The sequence below is a fragment of the Parasteatoda tepidariorum genome, chromosome X1 (genome assembly GCF_043381705.1).
Source record: "Parasteatoda tepidariorum isolate YZ-2023 chromosome X1, CAS_Ptep_4.0, whole genome shotgun sequence".
Lineage (NCBI taxonomy): Eukaryota > Metazoa > Arthropoda > Arachnida > Araneae > Theridiidae > Parasteatoda > Parasteatoda tepidariorum.
Window position 1 is genome coordinate 55,312,920 of NC_092214.1, and position 14,258 is coordinate 55,327,177.

Consider the following 14,258-nt stretch of genomic DNA (forward strand, 5'->3'; position numbering starts at 1 on the left):
TTTTCAATGGAAATATTTGCCTTAGATTGAGATCTCCGATGCCAGGGAAGATATTCAATATGTTCTATTGCGCAACGAGCTCTATTTTGTGTATGTTTGAGGAAAAGAAAAACTTCTTAGCACCTCAGAACTGGTTCTTCTTTAACTTTGCTACGTCAAAAATTAAAAAGTTAACTATTAGTCTATTACACAACTTCTTTTTCAAACGCTTATTCTAGTTAACAGAGTTACAAAAAATACCAGTTTCACCAAAAAATATTTACATAAAATTTCGATTGCAAAGTCTGCAAAATCTTTTTTTTTTTAAATAATTTAAATAGGATTCATGTTGAAAGAATAATATACATAGAATTTCTGTGGGAAAAGTAGTTAGCATAAAATTTATTTCAAAAAAATAATATACATAGGATCCATGGAGTAAAATGATGTACCTAGAATCTATGTCGAAAAGCTGTGAGCTCATACCTCTTTAGAGTCATACCGAATGCTAAGCATTAACTGGTTAAGTGGGGGGAAAAACAGTTATTTCATTCAACCAAATTGAAACAATTTTCCAAAACCATAAAAAGTCCCACATTACATGCAGAATAGACTTATACAGTGACTGTTCTTCATCAACCGTACATTATAGTTAAAAGATAAACGTCGTGGCGAGTAATTTTGCCACTTAAATGCGTTAAATGGGACAAAATGGGAGACATCGCAAAAATGAACTAATTTTTGACCGATAAGTTTGAAAGGGCTCCTTCGAGAATTTAATGTCTAGAAAGAAAACGAAATTGCTCATTATCTATGCAAAAAAAGTAATTCACATAGAATCTATGTCGAAAAAATAATTTACATAGAATTTCTCTCAAAAATTCTATAGAATCTATTTCTTTTAAATAATTTACATAGTATCCATGTTGAGAAGTAATTTACATATTATCCGTGTCGCAAGAATAATTGACATGGAATTTCCATGATAAAAGTAGTTTGCATAAAATTTATTTCGACGTAATAATTTACATAGAATCCATGTCGAAAAAATAATGTGTGTGAGTTCATACCTCTTTAGAACCGTACATAAAGACGCATGCTAAGCATTAACTGGTAAAGAGAAAAATAACAGCTATTCCTTTCATCCAAATTGAAACGATTTTCCAAAACCATAAAAAGTCCCATATTACATGCACAATAAACTAATACAGTGGCTGTTCCTCATCAACCGTACATCATAGTTGAAAGGTAAACGTCGTGACGAGTAATTTTGCCACTTAAATGCCTTAAATGGGACAAAATGGGAGATGTCGCAAAACTGAGCTAATTTGTGACCGATAAACATGAAAGGGCTCCCACGAGATCGGAATAATAGCTCATTTCGATGTTAACAGCTTGTTAGAAAAACATTTTTACCTGATCATTCCACCTCTTCTTTTCATTTTTGTCACTGTAATTTTATTATTAAAAAGGGCTTCGTGCAATTGTCGTCACCCTGGAATACTGGTTATAACAATTGTCATTTGACAGTCGCCTAATAGCAGAGTCGAATGAACCGCCCTTTTACTCGAGTAAAGAATGAATGTATAATCTCGCCTAAGTGGTTGTAAGTGGAGTTTATTTCCGCGGCTAATTATCATATTATTTTTCAAGATCACGACCAGGTTTTTTTCTGTTTGCTCCGTTCAGTTGCGGATAAATTTATTACCTGGATTTATATGGCGCCGGTAGGTTGAGGACTCGCGCAACTTTACTCTAGGTGGAGGTAATTCTTTCTATTTACTTTTATTTATTTATTATTTTTTTTAATTCTTAGATCAAGATATAAAAAAAATCAACAATGAGTCATTAAAACTGCAAAGAAATTGCCCAATCTTTTTTACTCTTTAAATGGTTTGTCTTTAAATCTTCACAGATCAACACTGTGATAATTTTTCTTTATTGCTAATTTTCACCATTAATTTCGATTTAAAAGTAGTTAGTATTATGAAAATTTAGATACTATGAAAGTTTGTTATAATCAAAATATAGTAATCTTAATAACTAAATTAAGATTACTCTGAATAACTATTTAGATAATTTGTCATTTTCATACTTTGTAGCTATTGCTTTTAATTAATACTGCTCCTCAAAATGTAATTGATTATACAGCTTAAATACTAGTTAGTTCACAAGAACTTGGCAAATTTCTTTAACTCTGATGTAAAAAATAAAATATTTACAGAAATAACAATCTATTAATTTATTTCCATACAGAAAGTTGCCAAAAAAATCAAACAAGTAAAACTACTTGACAATTAGTTTTTTATGATTATTTGTCAGAAAACCATAATAAAACAAAGAAGTTTGCAACAAAATATAAACTATATTATTTTAAAAAGTCATGGTTATAAAATGCGGAATAATGAACCATGACGAAAACAGGAAAGCAAATGAATTTGCTGATGATCTTAAATAAATAAAAACAAACTTCAATTATTGTTTTATTGTAACAATAATAATGACGTAAATTTTTAATGCAGTTTGTTAATCGTGCATGCCGTTAATTGAGAAGTAGTAAACATAAATATATAAATAAATCAGATCATTTTGAAAAAAAGTTTAGTTAAAAACATCTTCCTATAACGTCATTATCTTTATGCAAGAAGTACTAATAACATTTGAAGCTGTTTCGTATGAGCGAGATAAAAAGTTAAAGAAATTATATTTTTAAAAGTATGCAGATAGAAGAGGTTACAAAAGGATAAGAATTGATGAAGTGTAAAAATTAAAGAGTCATTGGAATGGTTAAGTTTGAATCGTACTCTCACAGTATACAAAGCACTAATGGTGCTAGCAGTAAGTTTTTTCACCCAAAAATACCACTTTAAAAAATTTGCTTGTCTTCTTGACTAGAACTTCTGAACTATATTTCTCAGAAAACGATTTTAAACACTTTATTTATATATTTTAGGTTTTAACAATTTCTGCATTATAAAAAATACCATTACGAATAAATGCTTTGTACTTTATCTAATACTTCTCTTTTGAGCTTTAAAACCAAGTTATTCAATTATTTTTTTTAAAAAAAATGAAGGAAATGGAGGTGTCGAATTCAGTTTGAAAGCTTTTGTTTTCAACATTTTACCCAAATGACGCAAAATGGTATTTTTGAGATTTGACTCGTCACGGTAATGTTCAAACTTACACGGCCGAAAAAATTCTGGTAAAACTACAGTATTGTTGAGTAAAAATATTTGTGGTAACAAAAAACGAATTAATAAAGCGGTATTTCAGCAATTAATATATACGGTAATTCAATAATTCATTTGATAATTTTTCCGTTCATATGATAATGCTTTACCGGAGATTCTGGTTACCAGAATTATAGTTCTTATTATCACACATTTAGTAAAAACTAAAAATTTGAAAGTAAATATAATCGAATGAATGACTTTTCCTTAGGTATCATGATTAAATCACCAAATTTTACTACATTTATCAATTTTATCACTGATTATAGCATCATATTTCATTGGTAATTTTACCAAACTCATTACTAAAGTGCTTTGGGTGTTCCTATTGAACTAGAAATACGGTAAATTTTACTATAGTACTACAAAAGTAATAAGGTAATAAAATGGTAGCTTCGATCATACTTTATTTCTCAGTGTAGAATTGTACTAAATATTTCCAAGCTCTAAATTTTTCCGATTTAAAAACAGTAACAATAATAAGCGCTTAAAATGAATAAGCTGCACAAATTGGGAAAAAATGGATTAAATCCATTTTTTTTTTAAGCTTTAATTCAAAAAAAGAATTTTTAAATTTGCATTAGCTTAATAAGTATATGTATTTTTCTATTTAAAAAAAATCGTTTTGACAAGCTTTGTAATATTGTCACAGTTTTCCTATTTTTCAGAATATATCAAAATATTAGTTAGGAGATTTTGCACCTGACTACTCAATTATAATTTCTAAAACTAATCAAAATTCATTGTCTTTCTTTCAGTTCTAAAGGTCAAAGTATCAACCTATCGTTCTTTCCTTTAGATAATAAGTTATCTTTTGTTGAAAACTGAATCTTTTGTTGAAACTAAAATTTACCTTACACGTATCTTACCTAATAAAAATTTATTTCACTTTTCGAGATAAAAGACGATTTGGAAAAAAAAAAATAATGAGCTATTAGTAAAATAACAACTGTTTAATATTTTCCACGCAATGAAAATCATTAAATTTGTAAAAATTTTACAAATAATTGAACCAACAATATGTTTGGAATATTCTAAATGATTTTTTTTAACTTCTTCCTTCTCATTTTGAAAGAAAAAATTTAAAATTGCTAGACATTCATTTCATTTTTAAGTTAATATAATATTTAATGCATAAAAAAATCTTTCCGTTCCTTCAAGCACAAAATAAATAGAACTTAAAGAAGTTTCCTCTTTTTTCATAAATTTTTTGTTGTTGATTATAAACTGATGAACTTCAACTTTTAAAAATCACTTATCTTTTAATCACCATACTGAATATTAACCTAAAATTTGTAGAGTGTATACTTCTTGACATTTGTAACTGTTATAATTGGAACCAATAACAAGAAAATAAAGTTATCTAACGAAAAAAAAACACTTTTAAATCAAAATATCTACAGTTAAAAATATGAAGAAATCAGGGGAAAAAAATTTTTAAAGACGAAGAAAAACTGTTAATAAATAAAAGGTTTATTAATATCTTTTCTGCTTAAAAATATAAAAAAAATTTTTTAAAAAATTCTAAAAATGCTGGAAAACAAAATAAGGAAAAGATATAATATCGTCCCAAGTTTACACGATTATATCTGCAAAAAAAAGTGCTTTCTAATATTTTATTAGTGCAACTAAAGTAAAATACACCAATATAATAGTGTGATTCATTACTTCCTACATATTTAAGAAAAATTCTATTGATTAATAATTTTTCTTTGTTTTCTTCGTATTTTAAACTTATTTTATGCTTTCTACGTATTTGCAACTTAAGCGCAGTAAATAAAACTTAGTATTACTTTTCTTTATTTTCATAATTTTCTTCGTTAATCTCTCTTTTATTATTTTTTGTCTCTTTATTGTGTTATATATACATATATTTATATGGAAATTTCAACTTTCGCTTAAATAAAGTCATAATGAAAAGCAACGCTAACAAAGCAAAAGAAATTACGGATTTTTTTTCCCCTAAATTAAGTCCATCATTAAAGTCTGGCAAAAAAACGAATGAATCAATCAAATAACAACAATAAAAAACCCCTCAACTTCGAACACAAAATTCCAATGAATGTGAGCATAATAAAAGCGCCGAAAGATACGAAACAGGAAAGAAAAATTGCAAAGAAAAAAACGTTCTAAGAGAAAGAAACACTTGGCCTCCAGTCTTGACGAATATGATGAGAGGCACTGACAAACCGGCAATGACACATGTTGCTGTCTCTCTTATGGCACAGTTGAGTGACCTTTTGTAAAGTCGACCATTCAAACTCCATAACTGGGCAAACAGAAAACTCGCGTGACTTTGCCCATGCCGTTAATTAATCTATTGAGCCTTTCACAAATCTCATGCTCTGATGTCATAGACAGCTTTTCACAGATTAATAAGACTTCGCGACATCTCCATAGATTCTTTCATGTTTTTCAATAGAATTGAGAACACGTTTTGCTCTCAAATCTTATTTATTTTCTAATTTAATGGTCATCTAAGGAATAAAATATTTATTGCTTGGAAAGTAGCTTTTTAAAGTTATGCGTGATTATATTTGCTTGGGTCATATTAGGGCGAACGTTAATGAAATATTTCTTTGTGTGTGAACACATTGCTTGTTCTTCTGTAGCAAACCGTGATATCAGCAGCAAATAGTAAAATTTTAGTTCAACTTGAACTATAATATCGTGTAATGAAGTTCATGAAGCATGATAAAATTGCTCAATTTTGCACCGTATTAAGGTTGCTACAAATTTGAGTCATATCACGGTTCAACGTGAGCTAAAACTTACTGTTAGAAACTTTCAGACACTGTTAAAGACTTTGGTGCTCGTTGAACCAGAGTACCGCTCAAATTTGCCACGATCTTATTACGGTACAAAATTTAACAATTTTATCGTGATTTATGAAGTAGATTGTACGATATTATGGTTCAACTTGAACTGAAATATGTTTCAATTTAACAGCTTATCAAGGTTGAAATAATTTTTCGCGATATATTGGTCCAAGGTACCAATATTATAGTTCAACATTGAACCGATTTTTCTGAATGTGCACTACATAATCTGAAATCAGAAATTACGTTAACAATAAATATCTTTTTGAAGCCCCCACACAGAACAATACAAAGAAATAAAAAAATACTGACGATACTACGCATGCAGCTAATTAATCTGGCTGATAAAAGAGCAATAAGATTTTTTTTAAAAGAATTCAAATAAGAATTCTGGAGAAAAAGAAAATTATATATATTATATGTTATATATTGAGTTTCCGTTGCAAGAAAGAATTGCTGAGAGAGATTCTGCGTGAAACGCACACTAATGATGTTATGATGTCATATTAGTTCAAACCACTTTTGTAAAGCCTTTAGAAAGGAATGTAGCCGAGATAGTCTGGTTGGTAGGGCGTTGGGCACATGTCCAAAAGAGGTCATGAGTTCAATCCCCGTGGCCGAAGACTCTCCGCGTGGTAAATGGTGATTGGTGCACGTTAAATCTTTCAAGTCACAAAGTCCTCCATGTTCCCTCAACAAATCATACCTCTAGGGGGGTACTGAATTGGAGATAGATCGTTACTTGGCTCAGGGTCAAAATAACGATCTGTGGATAAATTAATGAGTTGGGACATATGTGTGTGGCAGAAGTCATATTCTTGGCCATAGATGGCGCCACTGGAGAGCAAGAAGAAGCTCACTATGTCTTAATGGCATGCAACAACAACAAAATAATGCTGCTTCCATAAATTTTAAAGTACTTTCCTTTTAAAATATATTTCGTTTAACTATTTAATGGCTCTTATGTTAGTTTTTATAAATTATGCTATAGCTGTGTGCCCATAGCAAAAATCCTCCAGCATGACCGCGGGCGCTGTAGATTATCAGACTATCTGTACAATATTTTTCAACTCAAAATTAAAGAAACTTGAAACACTTGAAGATTATTTTTCATTTCAAATTAAAAAGAGAAAAAAAGACAGAGAGAGGAGAAACAGAGAAATCATCTTTTGTTTCAGGTCCTTTTACAAAACTTGTATTATTAGAGTGGATTTGATGACAAAAGGAATGCAAACTTGATAAGTAAAACAGTAAATTTGCTTGCCAATCTGCAGCTGTATAGGAAAACGAAAAGTAATGACTTTTCGAATTCCAAATGATTATTTTTCATTAACTGGAATTTTTAAAAATAAGAAATTCAAATTACAAAAAAATGCAAAAAATAAATTCCCAATTTTCAAAATTTCTAAATTTCTAGTTGCTTTTTTTTAAACTGTATAGGCACTTAACCTATTTTTTAAATTTTAATTATTCCATTCATTTATAAGTGTGCAAATATTCCAATGAAAATAGCAGGTTTTTAACGACATTTTTTGTATATAATTTTTTCCTATCTTATATATGCTAATTTTGCTATACACATGCTATTAAAACTAAATTTTGCGGAATTGTCTATGTCTTACTGTGTTAGGATTTCAGACAAATTTTAAATTATAAAGATCGTGATGCAAATTGACTCTATCAATTCTGCTACCTGGTCTTTGTATTGATTAACTTATTTTTAATGAATCAACTTTTTGATAACTTAGAAAAAAGTAAAATCTATTAATTTTAACTTGCTATCAAGTTTATTTTCAAGTCTTTATTTCTTCATTTGATTAAAATCAATTTTTGAGACAAAACCTATCCCTGAAAAAATTCTAAAGCAGCAACTATTGAGACTGTTAATTATTATGCACAATTAAGTTATATTAAGTAGTATAAAAGAAGTTCCTTATTTTTAATCACAGTAAACTAACTTTATCAACAGTTCTTAGGTCAATTTTGAAAGCGAGCACAACTATTAATTACACAAAACAGTTGAACTGAATACTGCTTTTATATAACTTTACTTCAATTAATGATGCTAGATTTCGAGACTGTTCAAATACTACAAATATGTATATAAAATACTATAAATATGCTGCAATAAGAGAAACAAACTGTTGTTATATGCATTTTAATATAAAGTTAAAGAACTTTCTGTACTTTTTTTTAAATTAGCAGCACAACACACTGAAATTAAAGGTGAAAAAAAATATCAAAACAACCATAAACTGTTACTCAGACAAAACAAATAAACACAATATTGCTTTTTTATTATATATTTCACTTTTCTTCCTTCTATGGTGGCGTTTTTTTATTTTATTTAAATACAATGATCTTATTTATTCGAAGCCAGAATAACATACAGCTTTTATTTGTCTTCAAATGTATTAAATAATAACGAAAAAACTTTCACTATTATGTAAATATTAGTATAAAGACTCATTTAAAAAAACAAATACAATTTTTAAAATAAAAGTTTTAATTATTGAAAGAATAGTAAGTAGAAAATAGGAGAAGAACTAGGAAAATCCCCTTTTTAAAGTTTGATGTTTTTTTTGCGATACTTTTTTATGCATCAATAGTTATTATATACAATTAGGTTCCAATTAATACACTGTAGGAAATTTTAGCACGGTCTGAATTAAAATAACATTCAATTTTGTTACAATCTCAATACGGTACCAAATTTCAGAGGTGTAGTCAAAAGGGGGACAACGGGGTCATAACCCCCTTGTAGAGTTTAAAAATAGAAAATTTTATCGATGATTTTTTAATTGAGTAAAGTTTATGTGTTTTCCTTCATCAGTGTTTATATAAGTTTAAAAAGATAGTAGAAATAATTTCCTAAACCGTGATAAAGGTATAATGATAATAAAGAAATAATAATAATGGTTTGAGGACAACTTCAAATGAAGGGAAAATGTTCTAATTCTCATCTCAGCTATTAGGAATTAAAAAAATACTATGTATACTTTTTTTGTTTATTTTTGCTCTAATTTTTTTTAAACAATGAAACGCTTATCAATTAAAATAGTGACAGATGGAAACAAGTTTGTTACATGTCTTTGATATATATCTACAGACTTTTGAGCCGACCAGCGGATTTTTAGAACGGTGAACTAAACTGAAAATGAATGAAATATGCATTTAAAAAGTTGATCATATAATTAGAATACGGTAGAGAAAAATCGTTTTTCATAGCTACTACAATAATTGCAATGTCGAAATAAACTATCAATTAAAAAGTTTTAAAAATAATCATATTTTGCGATGATGATTTCAATTTTTTTTAAATTTATTTATTTACTTATTTTTTTCTGCCTTTTTTTACCATTAATTAGCCATTGGCTATGCCTAAATAGGTATGGTGAAGTAGCCATGTATACACTGTTGGAATTTTAATTCTAAAATTACGGTAAGATAACCAACAGCAGTGTGTCCTATCAATTAAACGAAAACTCTATGGTTTACAACTAGTACGATTAAAAAATCATTAATATAAAACTGTAGGAATTTGTAACCCTTTTTCAACTGGTATAGTTTCAGAACCGAAAAAAATGATATTCAACTAGACATTGGAGTTAGGCTTTTCGTTAAACAATATATATTGGAACAAGGTTGTAGTTGAGTGTACTTTCGTCAAATGAGCCGTAGAATGGGGCTTAATTAAAATATCTGGCGGTGCCACCTATCATGAGAGATGGGAAATACAGGAATTTTTTGTATTAAGCAGCTCACGGTGCTAACATCTATTCGTGAATGAGGTTTTCGTCATCCAGCTATCCAGGGTCATCAATTGGAGAGAGCATAACACAGGAAATTCTTTTCGTGAGTTGAAGGAATGGAAGAAATATTTTCGTCTTAACACTCAGACGTTAAAACGACAAGAACCCCTGTTCAGCTAGTCATAAGATCGACAGATTTCATAAGGTGGTACGGTGCGAACGAAATTCTAGTTTTTTAACAGTGTTAAGTGAAAACTGTCATTAAACGATTTTTCTCACAGTTAAATGTTTAAATACCATACTTTTTATGATTATTTTACTGCTTTCGTTGAATATGGCAAAACCCAATTAAATAAATCGTTATTTAACCCTTTTTTCGAGTAATTTCTAGCAGTGCATGTATTTCTAACAGTGTAATTTCTAACATTTTAAAATTTTATATTTTATGAATTCAAAATAGAATAATGCACATTAGAAATAAACTCAAGAAAAGATGACTTTAATGTTTATTACCATAGATAAAATAAAATACAATAATTTTTTTAATAGGTAATTAATTTCAATAGATAAATTTTTTTAATTCGTACTAAACAAATTTGTTTATGCTTAACAGAATTTCTGTTAACTCTGCGAGTTTCAGTAATCCCAAGCTTCGCGATAGCATATGGATTGCTTCTGTTCAGTTGAGAAAATAGCAATTTATAAAGACAAAATTACTCAAAATGCAAATTTCCCAATTATAATAAAATAAAAAATCACAAATATTAAATTAAAATAAAATTTATGTAAAAAGAAGGAATGTTAAACTCTCGTTAGTTCTCTTTTTGCTTTTTAAGAGTTTTTATTGTAAACATAAACCCAAGAGAAAAAGTGTCTTTGTTTCTACGAGGAATTCAATGAGCAAAACGGGAGGAAATTAATGTCCCTGTCATTTTTATCTACCATAAAACGCGAGTCCCCATATTTCATCACGTAATAAGTTCTGCCTCTTATGTCTACCTACCCATTATGGTAAAATTAAAGAATAAATGAATGGACAACCCCTATTCCATGGGCGAACCACCCCTTCCATGCTACAGCTAAGGTTTCACGAAATGACATTTACCAATACAGCGAGACCATTTACATAAATACTATCATACGTTTTAAGATAAACATGCAATATAGCATGTGTATTTTTATGTAATGTATGTAGTATATGAACAACACTTAATAACGTTGTTATACGCTACACCGTATGTCGTATAACAACGACATTTTCTTGTGTTTGCCAATAAATCGTTATGATTTCTCTATGATTATTAACATATCAAAGCTGTGGTTTTTCCTCTTAAAAATTAAACTGTTTCAGTGACCCAGAAAATATATCAATACGTTTGTTGTATGTTTGACATATTTTATTATTGATAAAATGCATCAGTAAATTTCTAAGGTTGTGTTTATTTGTTCTTACAGGTATAGAGTTCCACTGCAAATGAAAGAAGTTTGTTGCAAAATAGATAAGTAAAATCCATCTTGTAAAACTGTGTGAAAAGGTAAAAACCATTAAACACGCTTTTTATTTCTTTTTTTTATCTTTGATGTTAATGTATTTAGAATTGCAAACTGATATTGATCATAAAAACTACATTCTTTTTAAATGCTTGTCGCGATGTCATTTTCCGACAATATATGTACATGTTATTAACATTAAATGCGTTTAAAAGCCTTCTGACTGTTATTTATTGTTTTGTAGTTTTCCAATTTGCTTCTGCTATAAAAACTATGAATTTATGTACGTATATGTATACATTACGTTATTTTAATTTTAACTTCAAAAAATGAATAATAAATTAATAACAGCTGTTCTTTAAAATATAAATAAACATTTAAAGAAATCAATTTTTCTATATGTGTAAAATATGTTTAAAGCAGATCAAATTCTGCAAAATTATACAATGATAGAACTTTTGAATGCTGCTGAACCTTAATATCAGTAACTTGAATCATGATAACGATGCTAATTTGCTGCTAACTTAATAAAGTGGTAGTTCGTTCCGTTCAAATTAAAGCATTGTAACATTAATCAAGTTTAGGAAGTACGATAATATTTACGATATTACGCATTATACTAAGGTATAAGAAAACTTAAAAGTTATTGTATAGTTCAGCATATACCAGCAGAACATTTTGTACTTTACAAATGCACTTTAGTTCATCTATACCGCGATCACAGTTAATAAATTATTACGGCTAAATTAAATTCGTATGTAACATGGTTAAAAGTATATATGTTTTAGGTCAACATTAAAACAATTTTTCTTGAAGTCTTTTTAAACCATCCATATTAACTCCATATTAAACCGTTTTAAACCATCCAAAAATTCGAACCATCCGTATTATCGACCTTATTAAGTCCTTATCCTTGATTATACGATGCTATTTTTCAACTTGATCAATCAATCCTTAAGCTTGATTCAATCCTTCAATCCTTAAGCTAGATTACACGATACTATTTTCCAACGATGTTTACTTTAAAACTATATATGTATAGTGCCGGAAAGAAAAAAAAAAGACCATCTCGAATAACTTTTGATCTGATGATCGGATCTTCACGTTCCAGGACTCAATCTTAAAAATTCAAAGGGGTGACCTCAATAATGTTAATTAACTAGTGCAGACGATAATATAAGTTACGAAATCAGACACAAAAACGCATTTTCTCTGAATAAGCATACCGTTTTTTAGACTAATTCGGAATTATGACGCCCACAATATACCCGGAATCTGGGAATTATGGTCCCAATAGTTTGGTCAGGAGAGCGGTCCAAAGTTTGAACCCCCTTAATGTTAATTTTACTTTATTCGCATTTTGTTATATCTCACAAGATTTTTAAGCGAATTGAAAATTTTTTGCTCAGAATAATCAAATTCGCTTAACCAATACTATTTTCACTCAAAAAAGTAACTTTTAGTAAGCATTTATTATTTTTACTATTTTATTTAATAATAGTCAAAAAACATTTTGAATTGCAAGGTATTCAAATTTTTACATCATTTTTCGGAATTACAATTTCAAATGGTTCAAAGTTCGAGGGAGGAAATCGGTTGAATCGTTCTTGAGAAATACAATTTTAAAACAACGTTTTTTAAGAGTTCAATTTCTCAGAAACTATTTTACCCTTTTCACTCAAATTTGGCATTTTGCCATTTAAAATTGCATTTCTTAAAATGATATAAAGAATTTTGTATACCTTACAATAAGAATAAATTTTTCCGATTTCCATGAAATAAAATAATAACAAATAATATATATTTACTAAAAGTTATATTTTACATGGAATTATCTTTGGATGAATGAATATTATAATTGGGTGCAAAAATTTTTCAATTCGTTTAAAAAGTTGTCAAGATATGGTGAAATAAGCAAAAAGTAAAATTAACAATGAGTATTTCAAACTTTAAACCGCTCCTTAGACACAACTATTGGGGCCATATATCCCTTATTGCGACTATCTCCTAAATTTCGTGGGTCAGAAATCTGAATCCGTTGAAAAAAGGTATGTTTAATCACAGAAAGTACATATTCGTGTCTTATTTCGTGGCTGACTAATTAATTAGCATATTCGAGGTCACCCTATTGATCCATTGAGTCCTACAACGTGAAGATCCGATTATTAGAACAAAAGTTATTCAGGGTGGTCCACTTTTCATTTTGCGCATTGTACATTGTTAAAATTTCCCGGAAAAAATGGTGAAGTAACAAATTATTTCATTGTTATTTTACCATAATTTACTGAAACAGTCAACTAATTATCAAAAAAATGGTATTCTAACTGTTAACTGTGCGAAAAAATTTTTATTGACTGTAATCACTTAATACGGTTAAACAATTAGAATTTTATCTGTACCCACTAGGCCCTCCCTATGAAGCTACTTAGTTCCTAGCAGCTGAGTACAACTATACCCGAGAGGACTAATCTATCAATCTCATGGCCTGTTGACGGGGATTCGAATCCCAGTGTTGACGCAATAATATTTCCACCATTCCTTGAACACATGAAGAGTTTTCAGTGATCAGCACTCTTCAATCTGTGACCCTGAACAATAGAATACTAAACTCTCATTCTCGCATAGATGCACCTCAAAGCTGCTTAGTAGGAAAGTCTAGTATTTTCCATTTCTCTCGATAGTTCCACCCCCCCCCCTCCGTTGAATTAAGTTAACCGAAATTCATGGTTCAATCGAGACAACAAAACTTAACCGTAACCAAACTCCAATGTCAATTATCCATCGAAAAGCCAAGCATAACCTAATTCCAATACCCTATTAAATTTCATTTTTACAGTTTAGAAACCTTACTAGTCGTAAACAGTCTCAAAACCATTGAAGGTAAAAAATGCTTCTAATCGTAAACTTTGCTGTTGATTGGACGGACTGCTGCCTTTTATTAAAAAAGATATTTTCAACTGTATTTTCAAATATATATATATATA

At 29.1% G+C, this 14,258-nt stretch overlaps 1 long non-coding RNA gene across 1 annotated transcript in view; it reads left to right on the forward strand.

The window, feature by feature from the left end:
• The first annotated feature begins 1,329 nt into the window (after positions 1-1,329).
• Positions 1,330-14,258, forward strand: part of LOC122269372 (uncharacterized) — a 65,278-nt gene continuing 52,349 nt past the window's right edge. The window contains exons 1-2 of the long non-coding RNA XR_006225150.2: positions 1,330-1,744; positions 11,239-11,318. This is a non-coding gene — a long non-coding RNA (uncharacterized lncRNA). The remainder of the gene's footprint in view (positions 1,745-11,238; positions 11,319-14,258) is intronic.